This window comes from Epinephelus fuscoguttatus, linkage group LG7, assembly GCF_011397635.1.
Source record: "Epinephelus fuscoguttatus linkage group LG7, E.fuscoguttatus.final_Chr_v1".
NCBI lineage: Eukaryota > Metazoa > Chordata > Actinopteri > Perciformes > Serranidae > Epinephelus > Epinephelus fuscoguttatus.
The window spans coordinates 26,295,947-26,309,303 of record NC_064758.1 but is presented as its reverse complement, the minus strand read 5'-3'; the positions used below and the strand labels follow the sequence as shown (position 1 = coordinate 26,309,303).

At 44.1% G+C, this 13,357-nt stretch overlaps 1 protein-coding gene across 2 annotated transcripts in view; it reads left to right on the top strand.

Annotated features, from left to right (window-relative positions):
* Window positions 1–13,357, top strand: part of LOC125891967 (ERC protein 2-like) — a 187,722-nt gene that overhangs the window by 118,919 nt on the left and 55,446 nt on the right. The window lies entirely within an intron of this gene.

The window sequence follows — 13,357 nt, the reverse complement described above, 5'->3', positions numbered from 1 at the left end:
ATCCTGTTTGTCAGTTTCTGATTATTTAATATTCTCCAGTGAGGGGTGGTAGTGGGATTTCAAACACTTCATAAAACTTAGTGTAGTTAAAAATGAAACGCTAGATAGATAGATAGATAGATAGATAGATAGATAGATAGATAGGCTACAGTATGAGGATGGAGAAAGGAGTGATGTAAGGTCAGCAACTGTAGTTGTTTTGTTGTTGTTGTGTGTGTGTGTGTGTGTGTGGGTGTGTGTGTGTGTGTCTGACATTAGGATCTCATTTAGTTAATGATCTCACTCTCACCCGCAACCCTCCGATGTCAGTGGAGCACATCCGCGTCTTTACACAGAGCAGCGCATCGTAATACTCTTTACTGCCTGTTCACAGCATGTACACACAGGCACACACACACACACACACACTCACACACATAGAGGCAGATGCATCAAGCCGTGTCCTCCTTTACATGTAAACACAAACACATTTGCGTAACCCTCTGAAGGAGCCTGATGTGTACCTAGTTCAACATTATAACAAACTTAAAGTTCTACTGAAACTCTGAGCATTTAGCGACCACAGACAGGACGATCATTTAAGATTCAAGAACAAGAAGAAAAAAATTAAACAACTCATTCACACACATGACACACACACACACACACACTCCTGTATGTAACCATAGCCAGCAAAAGGACTGAGTGGAAGCCATTGTTAAAATAACCGTGATGTAATCTACCGAGGGAGCTGGCTCACCTGTGTATGTGTGTGTTATCTATCTGGAAATCAGTGGGTCTGTCAGCAGCATTTGACTGCACACTACCACTGGTCTCTTTATTAAAAACCAGACGCATGCTGGAATCCATGCACAGGTGTGTGGGAGGGCCGGCTGCGCGCTTATCACAGCGCAGTATGGTCTGTGTTTATGTTGTCTGTGGGTCAGTTTATGCTTCTGTGCATGTTTGTGAGAGAACGCAGACAAAACATGATAATGGAAAGGAAACTGGACTCCAACTTGAGCCGAGGAGCCGAAAGGTCGAAGAGCAAACGTGCATGTGCCCTTGTGTTCGCACTTGCAGCTTCAATTTTCATACCCTCATAAAACTCATAAACACGCGTGCACTCAAATCGTCCACGAGCGAGGAGTGTCATTATGACAAGAGCGCGAGCTGTTTCGATGCGTCTCCTTCACACGAAACGAATTTGCAACCACTATACTTTACGAGTACGGGTATGTCTCTATTGGGAATTCACAACGACTGACGAACAAGCAAATGCAATGACACAACAGGCTCAGTGTACCAGAGGCGTGATCTGTCTACACTAGCTCCAACGTACAAATTACCCAGATTATAGAGCGGTGTGGGTGTATATGTCTGTGTGTGTGTGTATGTGAGTGTGCGCATGTGTGTATTTTTGCGTCTGTCTTTGTGTCTACTGTGTGCTGGTTTAAGGACACAAGTTTATCTGAGTGTGTGTGTGTGTGTGCTCAGATGTGTGTGTTTGCCTCCAAATGTGTGTATTCGTGTGTGTATTGACAGGGAAATAATAGTGAGGTTTTTTATCAGAAGGCCAGGTAGTAATCATGTTACTCTTTGATCCCATGATCCTCACTGATCTGCCTAAATATACAGCAGACCTGTTCAGACCTGGAAACAGCTCCTCTAATCAGCACCCTCACCTAGCCCACTGTGTGTGTGTGTGTGTGTGTGTGTGTGTGTGTGTGTTTGTGCATGTGTGTGGGAGAGAGAGAGAGAGAGAGAGAGAGAGAGAGAGAGAGAGAGATTTTCTGTCTGTCTCTCTGTGGCTGCGTCTGTGTCTCTCTTGAATAATTTCTTGCTTTGAATGTATTTTTTCCCCCCTCACACACTTTAAAGCACTTTAAAGCCGGGCTAATGAAGTCTGTATAAGTTAGTATGTGGTCAGAGTGTGTTTGTGTAGCAGACTGTAAAGAAAGCATGTGGCTCCTGCTGCTTCAACACAAAGCGGGGCACTTTGAGCCTTTTTAGTTTTACTTACATTTTACCATCCTTCATTAAAAGAAAACCAAATTAACCAAGGTTCAAATCAGAGGATTGCTAATTATTAGCAGATGTGTGTGTGTGTGTGTGTGTGTGTGTGTGTGTGTGTGCAAGCAGCTTTTCACATGCAGGTGGTAAGTACATTTTTCTTCAAGCACTGTACTTAAGGATACTCATGCTCCCTTAGTTATTTAGGGTGCTGTATCCACTGAAGCGTTTTTTTCTTGAGCCCAGCGTACTGTTTTAATTCTCTGCAACTGGAGCGCCGCATCTTTACGCTACACTATTAAGGCATGCGGCGTGACAAGACGCTGGACCGCTACTCTGTGCTGAGGGCTGCATGTTTGGCGTTTTTCTCTCAGTGCTGAGAGTTGAAAAATGTTCAACTTTAAGTACAACACTGTGCTTGTCACTGTCGCTTTTTACCCGTCCATCCAGTCACAGTAGAGGAAGGGCAACTTCCACAAAGACCAACCGTCACATCTTACATGTAGAAGTGCTCAACAATAACAATGAAGGAGAAATATGCCAATAGTATATAAAAATCTGTCATCCTTATAGGGGTGGTGGTGTGTCTTCCTTAAACTATGGTCCTCTACCAGAGGCCTGGGAGTTTGAGGGTTCTGTGCAGTATCTTAGCTGTTCCTTGGACTGCACTCTCCTGGATGTTGTACCTGGAATCTGCTGGAGCCACTCTCCCAGTTTGGGAGTCACCCCGAGTGCTCCAATTACCACTGGCACCACTGTTGCCTTTATTCCCCACATCTTTCCTTGCTCCTCTTTCAGCCCTTGGTATTTTTCTTGTGTTCCTTCTTCCTGATGTTGCTGTTGCGCTGGATATCTCAGTGGTTAGGGCCGGTAACACATATCCAGTGTGGACCCTTAGGCAAGGTCCATAATGCCGCTAGCCTGTCTCAGGATGCGTGAAACCACAAAAATAAGAGTCATACCGACTCAGACATCGCCCAGGTCCGCATCTGGGCACCCTTTACATTTATGTGACTCCTTTACATTTATTTGATAGCTACAGTTATAAGTTACTTTGCAGATTAAGCTTTTACATGCCTTAGAGATAGGGTGAGGAGCTCGGACATCTGGAGGGAGCTCGGAGTAGAGCCGAAAGGGGTCAGTTGAGGTGGTTCGGGCATCTGACTAGGATGCCTCCTGGGCGCCTCCTGCTGGAGGTGTCCCGGGCACGTCCCACTGGTAGGAGGCCCCGGGGCAGACCCAGAACACTGGAGGGATTACATATCTCATCTGGCCTGGGAACGCCTTGGGTGGGGTCCCCCAGGAGGAGCTGGAAAGCATTGCTGGGGAGAGGGATTGGGGTGCTGTGCTTGGCCTGTTGTCCTTACAACCCGGCCCCAGATAAGCGGATCAAAATGGATGGATAGATGCCATATCTATGATCAGCTCATGATTGTGAAGATGTTATGTCACATATTAACCCTCCTAACAGTTTATAAATTACTTCAAATTAGCTCCACTTCTAACAGGTACAACTTTAAAATTGTGCCTACACACCAAAGCATCAGTAAAAATAATATAACCAAAGAAAAAAAAATAGTCATAGAGTAATAATATAAAACTGGGGCTATTGCAGTAACTGTGAAAATATGATGCATTTAGCCACTATATAATTAAGTTAGAAAAACCATTTTTTACTGATTTAAAAATGTCTCTCCCAACGTTTGGTTATGGTTCAGGTTTCATTCTGTGAAAGAAATGGAGCTCTCTACTGGGAAGACACACAACACATTGTGGGTATTGTAGTTCTCCGGTTATGCAGCTTTTATAATACTTGAGCTCATGTGGCTGTGATTGGAAATAACTGGGATTGGCTGATGGAGTGTGGGGTGAATGTTAGTGTGACCTTGTGTGTCCTTTACACACTGACGGGAAATCGACCGGTCCAAGCTCCAAGGAAAGCTATAATTCTAAAAGTAACACAGGCCAAAGGAGCGTGCACACATCTTCTCTGCCACGCGCACATACGCGCACTTTCAGCTTGCACAGAGTCAAGTCCTAGCTGTGCTGTAGTAACCACATTAATTGGGTTGTGTAATTGTCTGGCAAAGCATTGTGGGAAACAGCCCATACAGATCTGTCCCTTCACCTCAAACCACTTTTTAAACATGGACTCCCATCGTCATGACAGTGCTATCCAGGAAATTGTTGAACATGTGTGTATATGTGTGTCTTAGCGTGTGTGTGTGTGTGTGTTATTCTATGATCGCCTGTGTGTGTGTGTCTCTATGGCTCCTTTAAGGGAAGTGAGTGTGGTGGCCTCCCATTCCACCGCATGTCGGCTGTGGTTCAGCTGTGGTCCACCGCCAGGCCCTACATTTGGAGCACAGAGAAAATACACCAGGGGTACTTGCTCCCACTGTTTTCTGGACCCGTCTTTCATCGGTTTGTGTGTACTTGTGTATTTTGGGTGCACGTTTGTGTGTGTGCATGTGTAATAGTGCGCCACTATGTTGTACTCTCTGCCCCTGATATTTTAAGGCTTTTTGGCCCCACGTCATGAGTGTGCGCAGTATTTCCAGGCTGCAGTTAGATGACCGGAGTGAGAGAACCCGTACAGAGGACAGGAAAGGCAAGAGGAATGGGGAGAGAGGAAAGCAAGGCGGGTAATTGAAGGGTTCAGGGTAATACTTAGGCCAAGGATGGCTGTTTCAACGTGTTTGCATAACCTCCTTGAACTTAATATTTAGCCCCACTCCGGAGTGAGTATAGGGCACAGCAGAGCCAAATAGAGAATGATAGAGGGAGACAGAAGTCGAATGATAGAGAGGTCCAAGTCCAAGGCGGAGGTGATGGCATTCTCTCCTGCGATGAGTGGCTCCTCTCTTTGATTAGTGAGAGAAAGGGAGGAGAGAAGGAGTGATGGAATGAGGATGGAGAGAGAAGATGGCAGCACACCGTGGTGGCCTTCCTGTTCAAGAGCCTGTGATGAGCTGTGTTTGACAGAGGGTTATTTTAACACAGTGGAACACACAAGACAATACGAATGACACAGCGCAGAAGGTGTCCTCCTGGTATTCTCAGTTTACATTACTGACAGCTTAGAGTACTTGCTTTACTGTTACTCCTCTCACTGTAGTGCAGAAAAGGAGGGAAACGGAGAGAATAAATTAGGCTCCTGTTTGAATCTAATTTTAGATTCACATGTTATCATTTGGCACTTTGCATGTTGAGCCTACCTTGCGTTTATTATAGTTATTTCACATAGTGGCAAGTGAAGTGAAAAATTGGGGCAGAATCTTTGCTTTTAAGTGTGTTAAGTGCTAAAATGATCGGTCAAATAATGCATCAGTCAGACTGATCTGTAGTAATTCTGATCGTCAATTAACTGAACTTATTCGATGTGTGGCTTGGTTTTTTTTTTCACTTTAAAGTAAACTACTTTTAGAATAAAGTTACAGTACACTGGGTTCTATGAAATTATTTAAAGATGCGGTTTTTATATTTGCGGCAATTGTCACTGTGATGACACAGCACTAGATGAGACAGATAATCTGTAAAAACAAATTGTATTACTGCACATGAATGAAAACAACCGAATCAGAGCCGAGGAGTCTCTAAGGCAGCTGTCAATCACTGCTCATGAACTGCAGTCTAACTAGGCAGCGCAAATCAAATATGCATCAAGATTCTGTCTAGTTTGCCAGTTTCTTACCTCAAATGTTTTCAGAAACATATTTTAATGCACTGTTTAGTAGGGGTGTGCCACATCATCTTATTGACGATAGTCTGAGTGGGCGGAAGTTCACTGCATAGATCAGCCTCTCATTGGGCGGAACGAGCCACCCGCTGAAGTCCCGTCCTACCACCTCCGGTTGTGTAGCAGTTTTCAACACGTCCTTTACTAACTTTTGCGGTGTTTGATCTTGGGGGGATGTAGCCATTTTTCTGCCATGGTTCGTGTCCTGTAGGCGATATTTTTGTGGGCGTGTTACACCAAAACCTGTTTCCCCCGGCAATATTTTTGCAAGCGCACCGTTGCTGTGGCACCGCCAAGAACGATTGTGATTGGTTTGAAGAAATAAAAAAAGTGAGAGTCGGCCCAGCCAGACCTTTCTTTTCTTGAGAAAGGTCTGGTGAGCGAGACTTTATTCATGATAGTACCGGTATAATTTTTTAAATCGTATGAAAAATTCATATCGTGATACTCGCATTATTTCGACTTGTTGACATTGAGGTCGGCATAAACAAGCATGGCTGAAAACTAAACTATTACTGACCCTGATCCAAAAAGAGTAGCAGCTTCAGTAGTGTGGAATAAACTGTGGCGTCCTGAATGTTTTATGAACAGCCCCGGACTTCTCAGACTCTTTCAGCGAGTTACCGCTCAGAGGGAACTCATTCAGCGGCTCCTCCGGCAGCAGCACAGCGTCTCTCCTTCTCCTCTCTTGCCATGCGCACAAGTGAGACGGTGTCGTCAAGTGATTTTGTCCTCGACCTTTGGTAATGCAAACCTACCTGATTCTCGACTTGACAATAAACCACGTATATGTGAATGTGTGATAGTTCTGGTATCATAGCAGCCTGTCACAGGTTACAGCGTGATGATTAGAGGAGAAATGGTAGAACATAAAGGTCCAGGTGGAAAAAAAACAACCCAATAATTTGGGATTTTAGTAAAAGAGAAGAAACTCATCTGTTGGTTTATATATATAGATCCTAGGATACATTTTTTTGTAACTGGGAGCTGTTTAAACGTATAATTAGTGGTAGTTTTTTTTGTTGACCTATTAATATTGTATACAGAATCTGAATCTCATTGTGAGTTACTGTTGTTCAGAACTAAAGAAATGAGAGATTATTTTGTTTAGATTTTACTGAATATTTGAAGGTAAACTGTAAAACTGCATCACTTATTTTTTGCAGTTCTATGTTCTTAAATTAATAATAAAATATTTTTTTTTTTTTTACTAATTTGTGATATCGTCAAAAAATATTGTTATCGCAAAAACACCCTGAAATATCATGGTATCATTTTAGGGCCATATCGCCCACCCCCATTGTTCAGCTGTAAAATTAGACAGTTGGTCCGGCCGGTGGGCAGCGCTTGGCCTGTGGTCGACTATTTCCAACATGGTGGCCAGATCACAAAGGTTCTCATTTACAGCTAAACAGTGCACTAAAATGTGTTTCTGAAAACATTTGAGGTGAGGAACAGGCAATGCAGTTACAGAATCTTGATTCATATTTGATTGGCGCTCCCTAGTCTGGCAGTGTGACCGCAGTACAGTGATTGACATAACTGACAGCTGCATGACAGACTCCTCAGCTCTGATTGGTTATTTTTGATGCACGGTGGTCTGGTTCTAGTGATTCTATTAGACGCAGGATGTTTTTCAGTAGCTATCTGTCTCATGTACTTCTCTCAGAATATAGTGAGAGTTTCAGGACGTATGACACAAGTTATTTTCATAAAAGTTACCAACTGTAGCTTTCAGGGACAAGATGATTAATCAATAATAAAAAACATTCTGCCCTGTATTAGAGCAACAGCATGTGTATGTAACAGATGGCTCTACTTTTATTTGCCGGCTAATCTGACCTCAACAAAACACCCCTCTCCTGCACTACATATTGCATAGTCTAATCTTTTGATGTTAAAAAAGGGAGGGCATAACTCAGCAGTGTTTACATTGAAGCCTTAGTGCCTTTTTTTAATACAGTGCATGTGTGCATGCTTCTCCCCCTGTCCTTTGTGTGTATGTGTGTGTGTGTTCTTACAGTAGTGTAACTGCAGCAGTGTTACGCATTCTGTGACCCTCACCTCTCTCTCGGATGACAGGGAGCTTTAAACAAGCCAGCTGCTGTGTGTGTGTGTGTGTGTGTGTGTGTGTGTGTGTGTGTGTGTGTGTGTGTGTCTGTACTATGCAGGGGAGCACTACACGTGTGTGGTACAGTACAGCCCCCTGTCTTGTTTCTCATGCCTTGGGGAGACACTGTCAGTCAGCTGAGCAACGATAAAGACAGAAAACAAACTTTAAAAGAATGGAAAACCCTGCTCTGCAATTGGTGGGATCCCTGGAGGTTTCGGGCCAGAGCTCACCTTATTGGTCGAAGCCGTGTAGGCGGGGCTTGTGCAAGACAGCTCTGTAGATTGGCAGCGGCTTTAACTAATCTGATGTGGATTGTGTTTTTCATTGATGTGAAAGGCCGAGGCTGCACAGGAAAAAAAAAAAGTCCGCCCACACACGCACTGAAGCAAACACGGGCGCACATGGAGACACCCAAGGTCATCCAAATGGGAGAGAGCTGCCGCTGACATCATAATCATCGCTGACATCCCGCTGAGCCTTGTTTGTTTGTCTTTCCTGTTTTTACAACAACAGGAATCCACCCGACCCCTAGCTGATCCTCAGAAGGTGATGCAATGGAGCTGGAAGTGGGAGAGGACACTAACCGCCACCAGTCGTTCTGTCAAAGACTGTCTGCAGCCTCAGCCTGTCTTTAATAAAGGAATAGTTCAACATTTTAGGGAATACCCAGAGCTATAAAATTAATAATGATGTTTTTATCTCAGTCTCTCGGGAAAAATAAATAAATAAATGTATCATCCAAAACGTTGAACTATTCCGTCAAATCATATATTCAAGTAAAATGACATTCTTCTTAGTAAAATGCTTTCCATCTCATTTGTCTGCATTCACACACACACACACACACTAAACACACAGCCACCTGGTCTCCCCCTGTGTTCCTCTCTGTCTGGGTCTCTATCTGTCTCCCCCTCTCTCTGGTTGGAATGCAGCGGTGGCCGTCTGGTCCTGCTCATCTCTGGGAGCAGTCAGCCATCTCTCCTCGTCCCTGCTCCCACTCTAAACATTTGGCTAGTTTTGGCAGATTTGTTGATTTTTGTCCCCTCGTATTTTCCCTCTTGTTGCTGTAAAACTGATACATACTCTTTCAATTAGGACCCCCTCCCCTCCAGCCCCCGCTCCCCCACTCCTCCCACTGGTCAAAGCACTAGTGTGGGAGTGGGGGTGAGCAGAGTAAGTGGGTTGTATATTTTATTAGTGAAGTGAAAACACACACAACCTGGCCCAGTTCTGGGACAACCATCTGCTGTCGTGGGTTTTCCTTGGGAAGCACAGCTTAAGGTTAGCATGTAAAGTTTTAGCATTCTTGCCCAAAGCTCTGGATTAGCATGTAATGTCTAATATAGCTGCTCAAGAGGAATATTGGACTTGACGTTCATTTTTCAAACAAGACAGGCATGCAAGTTTTATTTGCAGTGGCTACGGATAAATCCTGTCCATCGATTAGGGTAAATAAAGGCTTTAATCCACGCAAGCATACAGAAGGAAGTGGGTAATAAAGGCGTCTGGCATGTGGCTTCAGGTTAGCTGCTACAGGTTAGCATGGAGCTAATCCTGCCTGAGGTAGCCAGAACTCGGACGTCATAAAAATATATTTAACCCACATTTAGAGTTGAAACACAGATTTACCATCTTAACTGGCTTTCAGTAAGCTTACCAAATGAAGCCAGAGCGTGTGTTTTTTGTTGGAAATAGACATTTTCCCTGCCTCCTCAGTTGTAAATAACCCAGTGTTCCAGGGCCATAAATAATAGTGTCACTCAACCATGCCCCATTCTCATGTCCTCTGCTTGCTCTCACCGCAGGCTTCTAGTACTTCTTAGCCGGGGGCCCCCGGCCTTGTGCCGCACCTTCACACACTCACAATCAAGGAACGGCCATAAAATGCACGTGGAATGTTTCTGTAGAGCCGGACAGTTAAGTGGTGGAAGGGCATGATCACAAACTAGAGGACCTCATAATGAATGTTCTGGGAACAGATATTAGTGGGCTCCCCATGTTCTTGCTAACAAAATACATCACACATGCACACGAGGACATGAAAGCACCAATGTGCGCACAGGCATATGCACGCACACATGAACACACTGCACTTAGGGGCAGACAGTATTGATGGTTCCCCCGGGCATCACACGGACGCATCTGTTTCTGTCCCGCTGACTCTCCACACTCATAATTTCAAGTAAGTCATAACACAAATTATAAACACATATCCCTCAACCGTGACGCCTAGGAATAACAACATGGAGTGCGCTGAGCTGATTTAGGGTGGGCTGGGACTCTTAAATCTTTACCTTTGCTCCTTTCTTCCCTTCCTCCTCTCTTTTTCTTCCCTCTTTTCTCTCTCATGCAGCACAGGTGGCAGTCACTCTTGTCAAACACATACTTTTCTCTCCTCTGTTGCCTTCATCTCTTGCCATCTCTTTCCTTTTCTTTATTGGTCCTGCCGTGCTTTTTCCCTCCTTCCCAGCCACAGCGCACCTCCCGTAACATCCGCTTTTCTGACTTACTTTTGCGCAAATGTACATGTGTGTTTATGCTCGCTCTTGACCCCATCTTAACCCCTCGTCACGCTGAAATCTGTCTGACCTGCCAGTGTCCCATCTGCCCCTGTGACATCACAAGTCCTTCAGCAGCAGCCCCACCTCAAAGATGTCTTCATCAAAGTCTTTGCTCCTCATTTTTTATTCCTTTGTCCTAAATTGTCTCCTTCCACCTCACGTCCTCTTCACCCTTCTCTTATTCCACTCTTTGCATTCCAGTTTTTCTTTCCATATCGTCTCCGCTGACCTTGCCCCCCTCCCTTCCCTCTCACCTCTCATCGCATGGTCATGTACTTTAGCCATCCATCTCCCACCTCCGTAGATCCAAATGTCTCAATATGTCCCAGGGACCATGAAGGTTCAATTGGAATCACATGTTGTAGTCGAGCCGAGAATTTCACCCCTTATAAATAAGATGTCAGTCTGTGCTTTTCTGCAGAGCCTTGCATGCTCTCTCTGTAATACTACAAGTAAATATGAGAGACATTAGATATACATAAATGCATAACTGTTTTTGTTTGCATCATGTTTACCTTGACAGCTCAAATACTGTTATGTCATAGATAATAAAAAACTAAACTACATGAGATTTTTGACACAGGAGATCCAGCTGCGGGATTTATTTGTCCGTTTATTGGAGTGCCTTATGACTCTTAAGTGCATGGGGTCTGACTTTTATGAAGACTGATCACAAATTTGTCATGAAAAACCATTTCATTGTCGCCCTTTCAATCGGAAAGGAAATGAAGATAATCCTTTGTTTGTCCACGACACGCCAAGTCTAAGTTAAGCAGGGAGTGAGACAAGAGGGGAGGAAAGAGAGAGGGTTCACCCACTCAAGATCAGCCAGCAGATACAGTACAAGCATTTGTCTTCGTGTGTGTGTCTGGGGTGTGTGTGTGTGTGTCTGATAGATGAATCCTGTCTGCTAGAGTCATGTACGTTGCAAGTGTGTTCAGCATCTAAGGCGAAATATCCACTCAAATTAGATGTGATTAAATGCTCCAGTGTGATTCAGGTTCAAAGACTGTAAGTAATAATAATCAGCACACAGACACACACTGATTGAGGATGTGGGAGACAAAGTTTACAGGCTGGCTAATCATAATAATGCCCCTTTTTTATTGTTTTAGGAAGCCATCACTCAGCAGAACCCCACAGTACCACTCAGAGAGCACCCACAGAGAGACAGCTCTGTAATCCGCTGTGTTAATTTAGAGCCTGGAAGTGATTTAGCTCGCACCGAAGCATGGCAGACACTTTGGTTTCAGAGGTTTAATTTTGTCGGGCTCAGAACTGTCTCAGGGTCTATCAGTAATTTTCATTTGGGGAGTCTGTACCTGTGCTAGGGAACTCAGGTGTGATGGATGTGACAGCCATGGCTTCACGGACACCGGCAAACGTTCTGCTCATAAACGACAACGTACTGCAATTCTTTTTAAGTGGAGGTCTACTATTGCTGCAGTGCCACAGAAGGCGGGTCTCATGCATTTCAAACATCCTAACTTCTGTGTAAATAACCTGTATAAACATGATGAATGCCATCTGTATGTAAATGAGCATAGGTCCATGAGAATTGTAAATTAGCACGATTAACGCACTAAAAATAGCATATAACACAATGCATCCTGCCCCATTTGTCCTATGCTGAAGTCCTGCTTTCAGAGATCCATAAATAACAAATGCCTTTAATGCTGTGTCACCTGAGGGTTGTACTGTCACTGGAATGAAGAAATGGTTTGATTTTGCCAAATCAAGGCGATCAATGACTGCAGTCATTTTGCATTTTGAGATGTTCATATTGATATTGTAATGTTATAGAATAGCATCAACAGCCTATCTAAATTCCTGGTGACATCATTAGGTGACATGGTGGTGCAGTGGTTCGCATTGTCGCCTCACGGCAAGAGGGTTCCTGGCTCGAACCCAGGGTGGAGGAGCCCTTCTGTGTGTAGATTGCATGTGGGTTTTCTCTGGGTACTCCGGCTTCCTCCCACAGTCCAGTTAATGTCTCTCTCAATTAATTGGTGACTCTAAATTGTCCGTAGGTGTGAACGTGAGTGAGAATGGTGTCTGTCTTTATGTGTCAGCCCTGTGATAGTCTGGTGACCTGTCCAGTGTGTACCCCGCCTCTCGCCCAATGTCAGCTGGGATAGGCTCCAGCCCCCCTGATTAGGTTATATGAGTACATTGCAATTACATTACAGTTTAAATTGCAGAGTCAAATGGTAATTTCTTTCTTTGGGCTTCTTTGCCTTTATTTGATAGGACAGATGAAGTGTGAAGGGGGGAGTGGGAGAAAGGATGACATGCAGCAAGGGGCCGTGAGCCGGGATTAAACCCATGACTGCTATGGCAAGGACGTGGCCTTTGCACATGGGACGCCTGCTCTACCCACTGAGCTGTTGGGCACCCAAATAGGCGAATTTCAACATAAGCTATAAAGCATTTTTAAACTCCAAAGTAACAAAATACATAATCCATTAGTGAAAATTTAGGTTTGGATAACAGCAGACTAATTGCACTTGAATCCAACAAGTCTGGGCCACTGGTAAATTGTGTTCATGTTTAAGAGTAAATTCATAATATGAGAAAACTGGTGAATGCAGCAAGTTCTTCTAAGTCACTTGTACAAGCCCCGTCAGAACAAATCTGTAGGTATGAGCGGTTCTTGCATGAAGCCCAAAGCCTAAAATGTCACAATGTACAGAGACAACTTACGTTTTACATATGGCCTTTTTTGCACTTGCCTGAATCAACAAAGTATGCTAGCTTTACTATCTTTTTTTATAGGTAATCAAACACCAAAAGCGTGTCTTTCATCAGTTGATTCAGCAGAGGCAGCATGATGAATGGGAGTGTAACAGTCCTTTATGAAGTGACTCAGTGGTGGTCAGAAAGAGATGGATTTCTGTTTGGCTTTTTCAGATGAGTTCACAGATTAGATAAAGCTCCCCTTTAGAACCGGGG